Genomic DNA, 18363 nt, shown 5'->3' on the forward strand with positions numbered 1-18363 from the left:
CTAATCATGTGACACTAAAAATAGGAAACACTGGGAATGAGGCTGGCAATTTGGGATCTGTTATCACCTATAATGTTCAGAACAGATGTCGGAGACTTTATGGAACAAAGGAATAGATGATGGGTATATTAATTAAAGGTCAGTTGGGTGTGCATTAGTTGAATCAATATAGGGACCTCATAACGGGTAGGGTACAAGTTCTATTAAGTGTGATTAACTGAAATAAAGATTTTACTAATCTTGGAACTGTCTCAATGCAGTAATTTTCTAATTTGTATCATTATTTGTCTTGCACAGATTTATCCCACTTAGCATTCTTCTTATCTTTTCTCAGTCTATAGCACATGAAGCAAGGCAAAGCATATACTTCTGTCTGTTTCCTCAAACAGATTGTAACCGTGTCACCTGAAGCTGTGGCTTGAGGAGCACCATTCCTCTTAGGCCATAAACTATAGGATATAAGAACAGACTTAGGCCTTTCTGTCCATTGAGTCTGCCAACCATTCAATCATGACTGATATGTTTTTCAAACCAATTCTCCTGCCTTCTCCCTGTAACCCTTAATCCCCTCACTAGTCAAAAGCTTGGCTGACCAAGAGACCAAAGGCATATTGACAGGGTTTACTGGTTGGCAAAGCAGGACATGTTGAGCCCACCTTCTGTGGTTATCAGGTGCTGGAATGGAATTTGACCCCAAAGCTTCTGCTCAGCCACAGGCACACTATATACGTACCACAAGACCACCAACAGTAATTAATAGTGTTGTTGGAATCTATAGCTAAAGCTGATCAATTGTTCTTGTACTTCTCCGAGATTGGCCTACCCAGTTAATCCTCTATTTCCCTCTGAAAGTATTGTTAGCTAAAATAAATTCCCAATTTTCAATTTAACCCATGTGGCTTGATTTTATTTTATTTATTCACAGGAGGTCTGGGTATCATTGGTTGGCCAGCAATTATTACCCATCCCTAATTGCTCTTGAAAAGTGGTGATGAGCTGCCTGGTTTGTGCTGCAGTCCCTTTGCTGTACGTACCTTGCCAGGCCCTGGGGAAGGGAACTGAAGAATTTTGAACCAGTGACACTGAAGGTGATATGTTTCCAAGTCAGTGCACAGAGTGAACTGAAAGAGCACGTGCAAATGGTAGTTTTTCCCATGTACCTGTTGCTCTTGCCCTTCTAGATGGTTGTGGTTATGGGTTTGGAAGGTGCAGTTTATGGACAATTTCTGCAGTGTATCTCACAGATGGTACACACTGCTGCTACACAGACAGTCACCCAAGGCTGGAATTGAGCCCAGGTCTGCTAGCACTGTGACGCAGCAGTGCTAACCACTGAGCCATCCAATGGCAAGGCGAGATGGTTAAGTTCTTAATTGCTGGAGATGCTCATTGCCTGATACTTACGTGGTGTGAATGTTACTTGTAACTTGTCAGCCCATACTGGGATATTGTATTTGACATGAACATTTTCAGTATCTGAGGAAGCTAAATTATGCTAAATAATGTGCAATCATCAACAAACATCCCCACTTCTGATCTTATATGGAGGGAAGCTCATTAGTGTAACAACTGAAGGTGTTTGAAGGTGCTGCAGGGAAAGTTTATTAGTGAATTTGGTATCACTCAAGTGGCTGCTTTACTCTTGATGATGTCCATTATCTTAAGTGTTGTTGGAACCATATTAATCCAAGCAAGTGGGATGTATTCTAATACACTCTTGTAGATAATGGACAGTCTTTAGGGAATAGGTATTCACATAGCGAGTCCAGCTAAGATTCTGTTCAATAGTTTGTCTTAAGATGTTGACAATGGAGGATTCAGTAATGGTAATGTTAATGAATTATAGAATCCCTACAGTATTGAAACAGGCCATTTGGCCCATTGAGTCTACACTGACCCTCCAAAGAGCATTCCACACAGATCCCCACTCCCCATCCTTGTAACCCTATATTTCCCATGGCTAATCCACCTCGCCTGCACATGACTGGAGTCAATAAGTTGTGGCAAAAGCACAGCGGGTCAGGCAGCATCTGAGGAGCAGGAGAGTTGACGTTCATGAGGATAAGTCCATCATCACATCCCTGGTTACAATGAGCAATTTAGCATGGCCAATCCACCTGACCTGCACACCTTTGGACTGTGGGAGGAAACCGGAGCACCCAGAGACAACCCATGCAGACACAGGGAGAACGTGCAAACTCCACACAGACAGTCACCCAAGGCTGGAATTGAGCCCAGGTCTGCTAGCACTGTGACGCATCAGTGCTAACCACTGAGCCATCCAATGGCAAGGCGAGATGGTTAAGTTCTTAATTGCTGGAGATGCTCATTGCCTGATACTTACGTGGTGTGAATGTTACTTGTAACTTGTCAGCCCATACTGGGATATTGTATTTGACATGAACATTTTCAGTATCTGAGGAAGCTAAATTATGCTAAATAATGTGCAATCATCAACAAACATCCCCACTTCTGATCTTATATGGAGGGAAGCTCATTAGTGAAACAACTGAAGGTGTTTGAGCCTCTGACACTAGCCTGGGGAACCTCTGTGGAGATGTCCTGGAGCTGCAATGATTGACCTCCAACAACCACAACCACAGCCACCTTCCTTTGTGTTAGGTATAAGTCCAATCAGTGGAGGGTTTGTTCCCTGATTCTTATTTACTGTAGAGCCATAGAGTCCGATGCTAGGAAAATACCCTTCAGTTCAACTCGCCACGTTGACTAGACATCCCAATCTGATCTAGTCCCAGCTTCCAGCATTTGGCCCATATGCCTCCCTTTCTATTCATATACCCATCCAGATGACTTTTAAATGTTATAATTGTACCTGGCACCACCATTTCTTCTGGCAGCTTGTTCCATACGTGCACCACCCTCTGCATAAAAAGTTACCCCTCAGGTCCTTTTTAAATCTTTCCCCTCTCACCTTAAATCTGTACTGTCTTGTCAGCTTTAGTATAAGTGCTTGGAGACAGGAAGGTGTCAGTCATTGACACGTATCTTTCCAAATGCTCATATTTGCCTCCCTCCAAACTATTTCCTCAGCTCTGGAAAACATTCAACTCATTGACCCAAATGTTTAAGTATCTGCATTAGTTAAAACTATAGTTTAGAGATGTGTATCAGGACCTTGTGAATATCCTGGCACTCACACATGCACTGAAACTACACACAGTCAAATGCAGCACTAATGTGAAAGACAATTAATCTCAGCTGACTTCTAGAATTCAGCTTTTCTGTTCCCATTTGAAACCAGGTTCTGATGTGCTCAGGAGCTGAGTTGCCCTTATGGAGCACAAACAGGGCATCGGTGAGCAGGTTATTGCTAACCCATGTTGTTTGACAGTACTGTTGATGATAACTTCCATCATTTCACTGATAGCTGAGAGCAGGCTGATGGGATGGTGGCAGCAACTTACTGCAGATGGTGGAATCTGTACTGAAAACAAAATACTGGTGATCACAGCGGGTCAGGCAGCATTCATGGAGAGAGAGCAAGCTAATGTTTCATGTCTAGATACTCTTCATCAGAGGTGCATGGGATGGTAATTGGCTAGGCTGTTTTTGCCTTGTTTCTTGTATCCAAGTCAAACCCGCATAAGTTTGCATATTGTCAAAGAAATGCCAGTGTTGTAACTATTTGTAACATTTTGGTTAGAGGTGCAGCAAGTTGTAGAGCATATGTCTTAAGTGCTTTTGACGGACTATTGTCAAAGCCCATTGCCTTTTACACATCCAATGGCTGGTTTTGATATCACGGGGAGGAATTGAATTGGTTCAACACTGCCATCTGTGATGCTGGGGACCTCTCAACAAAGCTGCGGTGGATCATCCATTTACTACTTCTGGCTGAAAATTGTTACAAATACTTCAACCTTATTTTTTACACTGATTGTTTGACCTCTCCATCATTGAACATGGGGATATATATTGCATTGCCAGTTCCAGTGAGTTGTTTAACTGTACACCACTATACACCGAGTTTTTAGGTCTATCTAGTGCTGCTGTTGACATGCCTGCCTGCATTCTTCATTGAACTGAAAGGGTTGATTCTCTAGCCTGATGTTAATGGTAGAATGGAACATATGCTGAGCCTTGAGATTACAGTTTTTGTTTGTGTAAAATTCGACTGCTTTTGATAGGACACAAAGCTTCAAGCATGCCAAGTCTTCAGTTGTTAGACTAGTTTGAAATCTATCCCATTTAGCACAGTAATAGTGTCACACACATGACGGATGGTATCTGCAATGTGAAAATAAGACTTTATCTCCACAAAATTGTGGTGGCCAATTTTACTAATACTGCCAGAGGCAGACAGGTTTGTAGAGATGATATTTTTTTCTTTTGCTGGTTCCTTCACCATCACTACAGTCCCACCCTAGAAGCTATGTTCTTGAAGACTCAACCAGCTCACTCAGTCGTGATGCTGATGAGCTACTCTTGGTGATGGACATTGAAGACTCCACCCAGAGTACAGTCTGTGTCCTTGCAAGTGGTGTCCAACATGGAGGAGCATTACGTGGTAATCAGCAGGCAGTCTCCTTGCCCATGTATAACCTGATACTATGAGACTTCATTGGGTCTGGAATCAATTTTGTGGACTCCCAGAGCAATCCCTCATGATTGTATGCTACTTCATCACCACCACTGCTGGGTCTGTCCTGCTGCTGGTACAGGACGTACCCAGGGCTGGCTGATAGTTGTAAGGCATAATTTTGTGAGTACAACATCGTCAGGCTGTTGCTTGATTAGTCTGTGAGTCAGCTCTCCCAGTTTTGGTACTAGATGTTGGTAAGGAGGACTTTGCAGTATTGACAGGGCTGAGTTTTCCATTGTCTTTTCTAGTGCCAGTTAATCTATTTGGTTTCATTTCTTTTCTGATACTTTTTATGGTTTGATACAACTGAATATCTTGCTTAGCCATTTCAGATAACAGTTAAGAGTCAAGAAAATTGCCACATATATGGCAGGCCAGACCAGGTAAGGACAGCAATTTTCCTTCCTTAGTGAACCCAGTGGGTTTTTGCAACAATGGTTTTATGGTCATCATTAGGCATTTCATTCCTGAATTTATTAAACATAATTTCTGCGTTTTGCTATGCTGGGATCCAAACCTGGGGAGTCTGGAGATTACTAGCCCAGTGATGATACCACTGCATTATCGCCTCCCCTATCTGATGATCCTTCTAACATGTCATTCTTCCTGACAGCAATAATTATTCCTTAAACTAATATCGTAAGCACCCCCCCCCCACCCCCTGTTTTATCTTCCCTCTCAATCATATCTGAAAAGCTGATAACTTGGAATAATAAGCTTCTGTGTTGCTCTTTAGTTATTGCTTCGATGAAGGGGAAATAGTTGATTAAGACATTGGCAAGAAAAGCATTATTTACTTTATTGTTACAAAACAGAAAATATTGTTTACTGACACTGTCTTTTAACATTTGCTTTTTGTGGCATTGTCAAAAATAATTTTTGTAGTACCATATCTGCATGATTTAAGTTTATGTTCAGTTGTTTTCATTTACCTCAATTATTATAATTACTGCAGTCTACATGTTATGTAAGTAAATTCCATTTCATCGACTTCTTTTATTCTTACAAGAGCACAAGATTTTTAAATCCACTTGATATGATTTATTTGTTTTTTTTTCTTTTATGTATTCTCTTCCCATAAGGCTCGATGAATTCTAATTGCGTTTTCCTGAGATTTGAGTTTTACCAGCCCATTTATAATTTGCACAAATGCCAATGGACTGGTGCCTACATATTTCATTTTGACTGTGTAGGTTTAACACGACCACAGCAATTTGAAGCGTCTGCCTTCTGACTAGTTGAAATCACTGTGTGTACCACAGGATGCTTTAATGATCTATAAAGAAATATGAAGTTGAATCATTTTTAGTTTGTCCCTACAGACATCATGAGATGCATCAATGAGATGGGTTGTTAGAAAAGGACCATTATTCTGATTACAACTTGTGGTGAGTGTGTGATTCATTTATCGAACTTGGCAATCTCGGTACTGCATTTAAAACTCATTGCAGCAAAGCACCAAGCAGTTTGAATAATCCATCATCCATTGTATCTGAACAGTTCGCTCCTATGCATTCGATATTGTGTCCTTTGTGAAAACTCTGCTAAAATATAAATTGTTGTAATTAAAAATATTTATACATCCAGAAAATTTTGGTATTTTTATTATGCAGCGACAGAAGGTTTCATAAGGTTAGTTGCATTGTAATGACCCATAAAACAATCCAATCATCTATAGTTACAGCCTTTGAACTCTAACCATATATAATATATAATCTATGTATATATAAAGAGCTTGGACACTTCCTGACCACAGAGTGCAGACAGACCAAATGCTAATCCAAACTGGGGAATTTTCGAACTGTGCTGATTTCATAACCTACACTAAAGGGATTCTGTGTGGAATCTTATAGAGGCCAGATGATGTGGGTATCTATGGTGCAAACTATGACAGAATTGCACAAGGTTATTCATGACCCTAGGAACAACTCAGTACAGCTTTTAGCAAAGGTGTGGGGTGAAAGTAAGGTTGTTGCTTGGCAACAGCAAGTTTCATGTCAAGGGGGATTTTGCATGGTGAATTTTTTTTATCAATTGCAGGTCTTGCTTTAATAACATGCAGCTTTCTATATTACTACCTGCCATGAGCAAACTAGATGCCATAAATTGTTGATATGGAATTCAAACCAGGTGCATGGTGACTCCAGCTTACCATTGTCCATGAAGAGCCTCCATCTGGTTCACCACACAACTCATGTCCACAGACACTGACATCTGATATGTATCAGTCTCTAGAATCATAATGGCACACCTCTGAATCACCTACTGTATGTTGTGTACTTCAATGATGCACTTTGCTATGCAACAGCAACTATCTTTGTAATGCTGCCCCAAGGACATACATGGACACACACCCAGCTCATGGGCTGACCCAGGCTACATCTCTGGCTTTTCATTCTCTATCAGAGTGGTCACCCCATCCGACCCTATCTGGACATTCACAGCAGCCCTGCCTTACATTACAATCTGGCTCTCCCCTTCTCCTCTGATGCTGCCTGTTTTATCCAGCTCCACTCTGGCTCTTCAACCAGAGATATTAGTCTCATTTGACTTCTGTGTTGCATTGCTGTTTAGTGCAGAAAAGACAAGTTTAAGCACACGGTTGAAAGGCTGAGATCAAATAATTAGTGGTTCTGAACATCCCAGAGTACCAAAACCACTAATTAAAAAGCACAAGGTTACAATATCATTAGTTGGAGATACTTACCAGAGCATATTCCACAACTGGAGAGATGAAGACACTGATGAACCCATCAGCTAGCCTTCAGTTAATTAGGAAGGAAGGCAGAAGATTGATGTAGCGAAACAGGAAGATTTACAAGGATGTAGCCTGGGTTGGAGGATTTGCGCTGTAGGGAGAGGCTGAATAAGCTGTTTTCCCTGGAGTGTCAGAGGCTGGATGGTGACCTTATAAATGTTTATAAAATCATGAGGGACATAGATAAGGTAAACAGTCAAGGTCTTTTCCCCAGGGTAGGGAGTCTAGAAATAGAGGGCATAGGTTTTGAGTGAGAGGGGAAAGATTTAAAAGGAATCGAAGCGGCAACGTTTTCATGCAGAGGGTGGTGCATGTATGGAATGAGCTGCCAGGGCAGGTGGTGGAAGCTGGTACAACTACAACATTTAAAAGGTGAGAGTGCGGTACTGGAAAAGCACAGCTGGTCGGGCAGCATCCGAGGAGCAGGAGAATCAACATTTTAGACATTAGCCCTTCATCAGGAATGAGGCTTGTGGGTCAGAGCTGAGAGATAAATGGGAGGGGGTGGGGTTGGGGGGAAGATTGCTGAGAATGTGATAGGTTGATGAAAGTGAGAGAAAAGGTGATAGGTAGGAGAGGAGGGTGGAGCGGATAGATGGGTAAGGTGATGGATAGGTCAGGAGAGCAGTGCCGGGTTGGAGGCTTGGGACTGGATAATGTGGGGGAGAGGGGAAATGAGGCAACTAATGAAATCCACATTAATCCCGTGTGGTTGCAGGGTCCCAAGGCAGAATATGAAACATTCTTCCTCCAGGCGTCGGGTGGCAAGGGTTTGATATGGAGGAGGCCCAAGACCTGCATGTCCTTGGCAGAGTGGGAGGGGGAGTTGAAGTGTTCAGCCACAGGGCGGTGGGGTTGGTTGGTGTGGGTGTCCCAGAGATGTTCTCTGAAATGATCCGCAAGTTGGCGTCCTGTGTCCCTGATGTAGAGGAGACCGCATCGGGTACAACGGATACAGTAGGTGACATTGATGGAGGTACAGGTAAATTTCTGTTGGATAAGGAAGGATCCTTTGGGGCCTTCGACAGAGGTGAAGTGGGAGGTGTGGGCACAGGTTTTGCACTTCCTGCGGTGGCAGGGGAAGGAGCCAGGAGTGGGTTGTAGCTGGTGGGGGGTGTAGATCTGATGAGGGAATCATGGAGGGAATGGTCTCTCTGGAATGCTGTTAGGGGTGGGGAGGGAAATATATCTCTGCTGGTGGGGTCTGTTTGTAGGTGGCGGAAGTGGCAGAGGATGATGCAATGTATGCGGAAGTTGGTGGGGTGGAAGGTGAGGAGCAAAGGGGTTCTGTCCTTGTTGCATTGGGAGGGGTGGGGTTCAAGGGCGACGGTATGGGAAGTGGAGGCGATGCACAGGAAGGCATCATCAACCACATGGGAAGGGAAATCTGGGCCATCTGGGATTTTCTAAGGAGGAATTGGTCATCCTGAGAACAAATGCAGCAGAGGTGGAGGATTTGGGAGTAAGGGATGGTGTTTTTACAGGAGGCAGGGTGGGAGGAGGTGTAGTCTAGGTAGCTGTGGGAGTCGGTGGGCTTGTAGTATATGTCTGTGTTTAGTCGGTCGCCAGAGATGGAGGTGGAGAGATCCAGGAAGGGGAGGGAGGTGTCTGAGATGGTCCAAGTGAATTTAAGGTTGGGGTGAAGGGTGTTAGTGAAGTTGATGAACTGTTCAATCTCCTCGTGGGAGCACGAGGTGGCGCCGATACAGTCATCGATGTAGCAGAGGAACAGGTAATGTAGCTGTGGAAGATGGACTGTTCTACCTACCTGACAAAGACGCAGGCACAGCTGGGTCCATGTGAGTGCCCATGGCTACCCTTTGGTTTGGAGCAAGTGGGAGGATTGGAAGGAGAAGTTGTTAAAGATGAGGACCAGTTCAGCCAGGTGGATGAGGGTGTCAGTGGCAGGGTACAGGTTTCTCCTACAACATTTAAAAGGCATCTGGATGGGTATATAAATAGGAAGGGTATAGGAATAGGAAGAGATATGGGCTAAGTGCGGGAAAATAGGGCTGCATTAGTTTAGGATATGTGGTTGGCATGGACAAGTTGGACCGAAGGGTCTGTTTCTGTGCTGTACATCTCTATGACTCTACAAAACAAATCTACCAAGGGAAAGCCATGCAGAAGCTGTGGTGATCCCATGCATTTACACGGCAGATGACAAAATGTTGGTAATGTCACTGAATAGGAATCCAGAACCCCTGGCTAATGTTCTGAATCCCATTAAAGCAGATGGTGAAATCTGACTTGCTTAAAAAATTTCAATGAAAGGAAAATTATCCAGACGATGACAATGAAAATGTTGTCAAAGGGTGCAAAAACCCACCCGATTCACTAACGTCCTTTTGGGAAGGAAATCTGCCCTCTTTACCTACTCTGGTCCACGTGTGCTCCAGACCCACAACAATATGGTCGATTCTTAACTGCCATCTAGTCAATTAGGAATGAACTGCAGCAAAGGTCATGAGGGTGATTTCACTGAAGAAGGACTCTTAAACAGGCTCATCAAATTAACAATCACCTCTGTACCAATAAAACCTTCAGGCTGAAAGATAGAAGCAATCAGGAAAGCGTCACAGCAGGATAACGATGACATACTTTAGGTGCAGCCAATACTATTATTATAGTCAGAAAAGTGCACTGAAACAACAAGATCTATAGAATCAGTGATAGACCAGGTGAAGGTGAGATCAGGCTGGAAATTGAAGCAAAATCAATAAATTGTTCCCATTTCAGTTGAGAGAGGGAAGCAGCACCGATGATGTCATCAATGCACAGGAGAAAAACGTACGAATGGGGGACAGAATAGAACTGGAACAAGGAATTTTCCACATACCCCACAAAGAGACAGGCATAACTGGGGTCCATGCAGGTACCCATGGCCAGCCCTCTGACCTGAAGAAAATGGGAGGAGTCAAAAGAGCCATTGTTCAAAGTGAGGATGAGCTCAGCCAGATGGATGAGGGTCGAGGCGGATGTGGACGGTTCAGGCATTTTTTCCAGGAAAAAGCAGAAAGCCCTGGGACCGTCGGGATGGGGGATGGACGTATAAAGGGATTGCACATCCATGGTAAAGAGGAGGCAGCTTGGAGCTCACAAATTGATCATTCTGAAACTGACATGAAGCATTAGAAGAATCGCAGATGTAAATGGGAAAGGACTGGACAAGAAAAGGAAAGGACTGAGCTGCAGTAGGAAGAGATGAGTTTGGTGGGGCAGGAACATTGGGTCTGCCCAGGCAGCCCTGCTTGTGGATTTTGGAAGGAGGTAAAAGCACATTGTACAGGGTTGGGAGACTATCAGCTTGGAGGCAATAGGCAGAAGATCACCAGATGAAATGAGGTTAGTGATCATAGCGGACACAACGGCCTGATGTACAATGGTAGGAGTATGATTCAGGGGAGACAGGAGGAGGAATGTGAGAGCTGGTACACAGCCTCTGAAATGTCAAACTATCATTTTCAGTTTATTTGATATCTAGTCTGCAGGTCTCAGGTGAACAATTTGACCATGTGTGTGAAATGGGAAGTGACCGTATCACATCATTATCCTACTATCCTCAATCAACTGGTCACATAGATTGTATGGTATGTGCTATCAGGAGAATAATCAGATATTGAGCACTGAAACAAGGCTTTGGAATTTCATTGTTGTATTCAGGTGCAATACCAATAGAGAAGTGACTGCCATTGCCTGCAGAAACAATGCTCAGAAGCAACCACATGAAGTTGTCTAGCTATTCCAAGACACAGGGCAGTCTTCTTCAAATACAGAGAAGAATTAAAGAGGTAAATGACCAAACAGGTAGAGAACTACCCTAGCTATCACTAAATAGAGAGTACAAGTTAGAAATATAAATATGGATACTTGGATCCCACAGATTTTTGTAAAATATGTAACCAACCTGTCATATGACATCATTCCTAATCATGATGCATTGTGAAGGGCCAGAAGCCAACTCAGACCAAAATGAATGGAATGTCACTCAGGCATAATGAGAGTGAGAATGAAAAGGCTAACAATGGCGCTGGTATGACAGCAAGCAGCAGCAAATCAATCAAGTTATCAGCCAACTGGTACCTCTCCAGATGGGTATATGATTACCAGATCAGGATGAATTGTAACCCTTTCAAAGCAATACATTGAAGCTTGAATTATCAATCTTGTAAACTCTGGTTTTACTTGTTTGTACATTTATCAAATTGAAATGTCTATGTACAACCATGTATATCTATTTGAGATCATTTATTTGGAAAAAGGAAGATGATGTGTTCTGTCTCATAGTTAGTCTGGGGCACACCATTAATGATATCAACACTGCATTATGACAGGATGAAATAAAGGTTATAGATGCCATCATAATTGATGCTGATGGAAATGTAGCATTATTTGTAATCAACTTGTCTATGGGGAGTTTGCATGTTCACCCAGTGTCTGCATGGCTCTCCGCCAGGTGCTCCGGTTTCTTCCTACAGTCCAAAGATGTGCAGGTTAGGTGAATTGGTCATGCAGGGATAGGGAGGATGTGCAGATCTGGGTTGAATGCCCTTCAGAGGGTCGATACAGACTCAATGGGCTGAATGGCCTCTTTCTGCACTGTAGGGATTCAATGAAGGGCTTAATATTAGCATAGACACTGATGTGCCTGTCATATATTCATATATCAGGAGCAATGCCAAACGGCTGTTGAATCTTTCAGTGCCACGTGACCAATGTCTCACTCTTATTACAGAAGCCAAAAAAATCACCCTTCTGGAGGATAAGCCCATACAATAGATGGGACCAATGACAGTTCCCAAGAAAGGAAATTCTCACAACCATTCAAATCATCAAGAGATTAAGAAATGAATTTATTACAATAAAACTGGTGGTAAAGAAGTTACTGGAAAAATTCAACAGGCCTGGCAGCATCTGTGAAGAGAAGTCAGAGTTAACATTTCGGGTCTGGTGACCCTTCCTCAGTACACTGCTGAGCTTTTCCAGCTACTTCTGAGTTTGTTTCTGATTTACAATATCTGCAGTTCTTTAGGTTTTTATTTGGTAAAGATTAACACTTGGAGCACTGAGTAACATCATCCTGCATAGAATATACCAGATCTTTGCTGCAAATTTGGAAGAAAATGGTTATCCAAGTTAAAGTTTTCTGGAACCAAACAAATGTCATGCAAACAGTATTTGGGGAAATAAGATTTGACAGCTAGGAAAAAGCCAAACCAGAAAGGAAATGGTATTAACTGTGTGTTCTACAACACTGAAATAGGTAGGAGAAAGTGAGGACCGCAGATACTGGAGATCAGAGTTGAGAGTGTGGTGCTGCAAAAGCACAGCAGATCAGGCAGCATCCGAGAAGTAGGAGAATCGACGTTTCAGATATAAGCCCTTCATCAGGAATGAGGCTTGTGGGTCGGGGCTGAGAGATAAATGGGAGGAGGCTGAGAAAGCAATAGGTAGGTGAAGTTTGGGGAGAAAGTGATAGGTCGGAGAGGAGGGTGGAGCGGATAAATGGGAAAGGTTATGGATAGGTCAAGAGGATACTGCCGAGTTGGAGGCTTGGAACTGGTATAATGTGGGCAGAGAGAGGGGAAATGAGGAACCTAGTGAAATCCACATTAACCTCATGTAGTTGCAGGGTCCCAAGGCAGAATATGAAACTTTCTTCCTCCAGGCATCGGGTGGTAAGGTTTGGCGATGGAGGAGGCCCAGGATTTGCATGTGCTTAGTGGAGTGGGAGGCAGAGTTGAAGTGTTCAGCCACAGGGCAGTGGGGTTGGCTGCAGGTGTCCCAGAGATGTTCTCTGAAATGATCTGCAATGTAGAGGAGACCACATCAGGAGCAATGGATACAGTAGGTGACATTGGTGGAGGTACAGGTAAATTTCTGTTGGATGTGGAAGACTCCTTTGGGGCCTTGGGTGGAGGTGAGGGGGGAGGTGTGGACGCAGGTTTTGCACTTCCTGCAGTCGCAGGGAAAGTGCCAGGAGTGGGATGCGGGCTGGTAGGGGGTGTGGAACTCTTGAGGGAGTCATGAAGGGAGTAGTCTCTCCAGAGCACAGATAGGGGTGGGGAGGGAAAAATATATCTAGTGTTGGGGTCCGTTTGTATGTGGCAGAAGTGGCGGAGGATGATACGATGTATCCAGAGGTTAATGGGGGGGAAGGTGAGGGCCAAGGGGATTCTTTCCTTGTTGAGTTAGGAGGGGTGGGGTTCAAGGGCTGTGATGTGTGAAGTAGAGGCGATACGCTGGAGGGTATTGTCAACTACATAGGAAGGGAAATTGCGATCTTGGAAAAATGAGGCCATCTGGGATTTTCTAAGGAGGAAATGGTCATCCTGGGAACAGAGGCAGTGGAGGTGGAGGAATTGTGAATAAAGGATGGTGTTTTTACAGGAGGCAGGGTGGAAGGAGGAGTTATCCAGGTAGCTGTGGGAGTCGATGGGTTTAAAGTAAATGTCCGTGGTTAGTCGGTCGCCAGAGATGGAGAGATCCAGGAAGGGGAGGGAGGTGTCTGAGATGGTCCAGGGGAATTTAAGATTGGGGTGAAATTTGTGAGTGAAGTTGATGAACTGTTCAACCTCCTTGTGGGAGTATGAGGTGGCGCCAATATAGTCATCGATGTAGCGGAGGAACAGGTGAGGGATGGTGGCAGTGTTCCTGTGGAAGATGGACTGTTCTACCTACCCGACATAGAGGCAGGGGCACAGCTGGGTCCATGTGGGTGCCCATGGCTACCCTTTGCTTTGGAGCAAGTTGGAGGATTGGAAGGAGAAGTTGTTCAGGACGAGGACCAGTTCAGCCAGGCAGATGAGGGTGTCAGTGGCAGCGTACGTGTTTCTGACGGTGCTGATCCACTTACCTGTGGATCTCACCGTATCCCTTAATTCCTTTATTGTTCAAAAAAAATCTACCTTGGCTTTAAAAACGTTTACTGAAGTAGAATCAAATATTTCAGTGGGTAGGGAATTCCGTAGATTTACAACCCTCTGAGTGAACAAGTTCTTTCTCAATTCAGTTCTTCCTCAATACCTGTTCAATGCCTCTGCCATTTCATCATACCCCATTACTAACTGCCCCTTCTCATTCTCTAAAGGACCAACATTTACTTTCCATCCTACCAACCTTCGCATAAACCACATCATCCGACGACATTTCCGCCATCTCCAGATGGACCCCACCACCAGGGATATATTTCCCTCCCCACCCCTTTCCGCCTTCCGCAAAGACCGTTCCCTCCATGACTACCTGTAGAGTACAATAGGTGAATGGGGGGGGGGATGGAGGTGATAGGTCAGAGACGAGGGTGGAGCGGATGGGTGGAAAGGAAGATAGGCAGGTAGGACAGGTCAGGGGGACAGTGCTGAGCTGGAAGATTAGAGCTGAGGTGAGGTGGGAGAAGGGGAAATGAGGAAACTGGTGAAATCCACATTGGTACCATGGGGTTGAAGTGTTCCGAGGCAGAAGCTGAGGCATTCTTCCTCCAGGCGTCGGGTGGTGAGGGACCGGTGGTGGAAGAGGCCCAGGATTTGCATGTCCTTGGCTGAGTGGGAGGAGGAGTTGAAATGTTGGGCCACAGGGTGGTGGGGTTGATTGGTGCAGGTGTCCTGGAGATGTTCCCTGGCACCCTCTCTGACCTATCACCTCCATCCTCACACCCATTCACCTATTGTACTCTATGCTACTTTCTCCCCACCCCCACCCCCCCTCTTATTTATCTCTCCACCCTGCAGGAACCCTGCTTCTATTCCTGATGAAGGGCTTTTGCCCGAAACGTCGATTTTCCTGCTCCTCGGATGCTGCCTGACCTGCTGTGCTTTTCCAGCACCACTCTAATCTAGACTCTGGTTTCCAGCATCTGCTGTCCTTGTTTTTACCTATCATTTACTTTAGCCCTCTTCTTCATTTTAAATACTTATAGAAGCTTTTGTTATCTGTCTTTATATTTGTGCTAGTGTTTTCTCACCTATTTTACTTTTCTTTATGACTCTTTTTGTGGCTTTCTGTTGACCTTTAAAGTTTTCCCAATCTTCCAGTTTCATCCTGTTTTTGGCCACTTTGTAAGCCTTCTCTTTCAATTTGATAGCCTCCCTTATTTCTTTAGACACCCATGGCAGATTATCCCTTTTCTTACAGTCCTTCCTTTTCACTGGAATATACTTCTGCTGAGCACTTTGAAAAATTGCTTTGAAAGTCCTCCACTGCTTGTCAACTTTCCCACCATAAAATCTTTGTTTCCAGTCTACTTTAGCCAAGTCCTCCCTCATTCTATTGTAGTCTCCCTTGTTTAAGCACAGCACACTGATATTGAATTTTATCTTCACACTATCCAGCTGTATTTTAGATTTAATCATACTGTGATCACTCCTTCCAAGAGGATCCCTGACTATGAGGTCATTAATTATTCGTGTCTCATTACACAGGTCCAGATCTAGGATAGCTTGCTCCCTCATCGCTTCCATTACATACTGTTCAAGAAAACTTTCGCAGGTACACTCAACAAACTCCTCCTCAAGGCTACCCTGACTGAGATGGTTCGACCATGCAACATGTACATTAAAAACCACCATGATAATTGCCAATGTGATGTTATAATTTGGTAGCCTATAGACTATGCCTATCAGTGGTGTTTTTTTCTTAGATTTTTCTTATTTCTGTCCAAATGGATTCAACCTTATTCTCCATTGAACCTATATCATCTCTGAGCACCACCCTGATGTTGTCTTTGAATATCAAAGTTACACCACCTCACTTACATTCCGGTATGTCCTTTTGAATAGTCTGATACCCCTGGATATTTAATTCCCAGTCGTGATCATCCTGTAACCATGTCTCTGTAATGGCTACTAAATCATATTCATTTGTGATGATTTGTGTTGTTAACTCATCAATCTTGTTACGGTTGCTACAAGCATTCAGGTAACGTGCCTAGCTTTCTTACCCTCATGATTTCCAACATCTCTAATAAAATCTCCTGAGTTATTCTTCCATTTTACTTCTTTCATAGTCTGCCTTGAACATAAACCCTCCCGCACACATGCTACCTGCTGCTTGCCATTTTATTTACCATTATTCGTCCTTTTCCCTTTCCCTTCCCCCGACTCACTTGTTTAAAGTCCTAGCGACCACCCATTTATTCTTTTCGCTAGAACATTGGTTCGAGATCGGTTCAGGTGGGGGCTGTCCCATCGGTACCGATCCCCCGATTCCAAAACTGACACCAATGCCCCATGAAATGGAGCCCCTATTTCTCACACCACATCCTTAGCCATGTGTTTACTTCCCTAATTTTTTTATCCCTAAGCCAATTTTCACGTGACTCTGGCAGTAATCCGGAGATTATGACCCTCGAGAACTTGTTCCTTAATTTTGTTCCTAGTGCTTGATAATCCCCAAATAAGTCCTCCTTCCTAACCTTCCCAATGTGCACCACAACAACTGGATCCTCTCCCTCCCACTCCAACATCTTTTCAAGCCGGTCAGACACTCTGACACTGGGCAGGCAACACACCATGTGGGACTCCCAATCCAGCTTGCAAAGGATGCTATCTGTCCCTTAATTATAGAATCCCCTATAGCAACTTCTTGTCTTTTTGCTCCCCCCTCTTGAATGGCCTTCTGCACCATGGTGCTGTGGTCAACTGGTTCATCCTCCTTGCAGCCCTTTTCCTCATCTACACAGGGAGCAAGCACCTCGTACCTGTTGGACAAGGACAAAAGCTGAGGCTCCTCCACTCCTGAGCTCAGGATCCTTCTACCCTCACTTGCAATCACACCCTGTTGTCCCTGATCACTGACTGAATTTGCCAGGTGTGACTGCCTCCTGAAACAATGCATCCACGCAATAACTTTAGTTTTTATCTGAGAACAGTGCACTTTTTTATTCATTCATGGGATGTAGACATTGCTAGCTGGGTCAACATTTATTGCTCATCTCTAATTGCCCTTGAAAAGATGGTAGTAAGCTGCCTTCTTGATCCAATGCAGTCCTTAGGATATGGGTACACCCATACTTTGTTAGGAAGGAGACCCAGCAACAATGAAGGAATGATGATACAGTTCTAAGTCAGGGTGCTGTATGACTTGGTGGAGAACTTGCAGGCAGTGTTGTTCTAATGCATCTGCTAGCCTTGTCCTTCAAGGTGATAGAGGTCATGCATTTGAAAGGTGTTGTCAAAGGAGCCTTGCAGTGAATCTTAGGGATTAAGCTATATTGGTGCATCTCTACTAATAATCGTTAGACAGTTCAAGCAAAGACAAACTCCACATCCTGCAAGGCATGAACTGCCCTTCACACTATTCCCAAGGAACTGGCTGAGACAAGCAAGCTAACTCCTTGGTTCATCCACAGGGACTTGGACGTGCTGGTGGACAGGATGGTAGAGAGGGGGACAGTACTGTATCCTGCTGCCAAGCAAAGGAGTTTATGCTACCAGTCCCAGCCAGCCTGGATTGAGTTAGGAACCAAGGTCAGCACAAGTAAAATGTATAGTAATGCAGGAGGAGGATTAATGATCTTCTGTGTTCCACCAGGCTAGGTGCCACCATCCTCTCTTACATCCACTCTAACCCTACACTTTCTTCAAGGATCATGGATACACTTCTCACTGTTATATGTATAGTTTCCACTGAGTAGCTGTCACCCAGCTCATCCTCTCTAACTACTAACCCTCTCTGCTCTCTGCTCTCTGCTCTTCCTGCTCACTCACTGGGTACACCACCTCCCCTACTCATGCACCACTACTATCTGCTCTTACATCCAATTCAGTCCTTCCCTTGAAGGTCTCATTGAAGGAATATTGGCCCATCTCCCAGACTGCTGTCTCCACAGCATCCTGCAACCCCTCACTTGACATGTAGGACCATGGTCAACCTTCAGACTAGAATAAGACAAGACAGGTGGGAAACCATGATGTGAAGAAAACATAAGTCGCAGATGGATATAGATCGGTTAAATGAGTGAGCATAAATCTGTCAGATGGTGTAAAATGTGGGAAAATGAGAAGTT

This window comes from Chiloscyllium plagiosum, chromosome 1, assembly GCF_004010195.1.
Source record: "Chiloscyllium plagiosum isolate BGI_BamShark_2017 chromosome 1, ASM401019v2, whole genome shotgun sequence".
NCBI classification, from domain to species: domain Eukaryota; kingdom Metazoa; phylum Chordata; class Chondrichthyes; order Orectolobiformes; family Hemiscylliidae; genus Chiloscyllium; species Chiloscyllium plagiosum.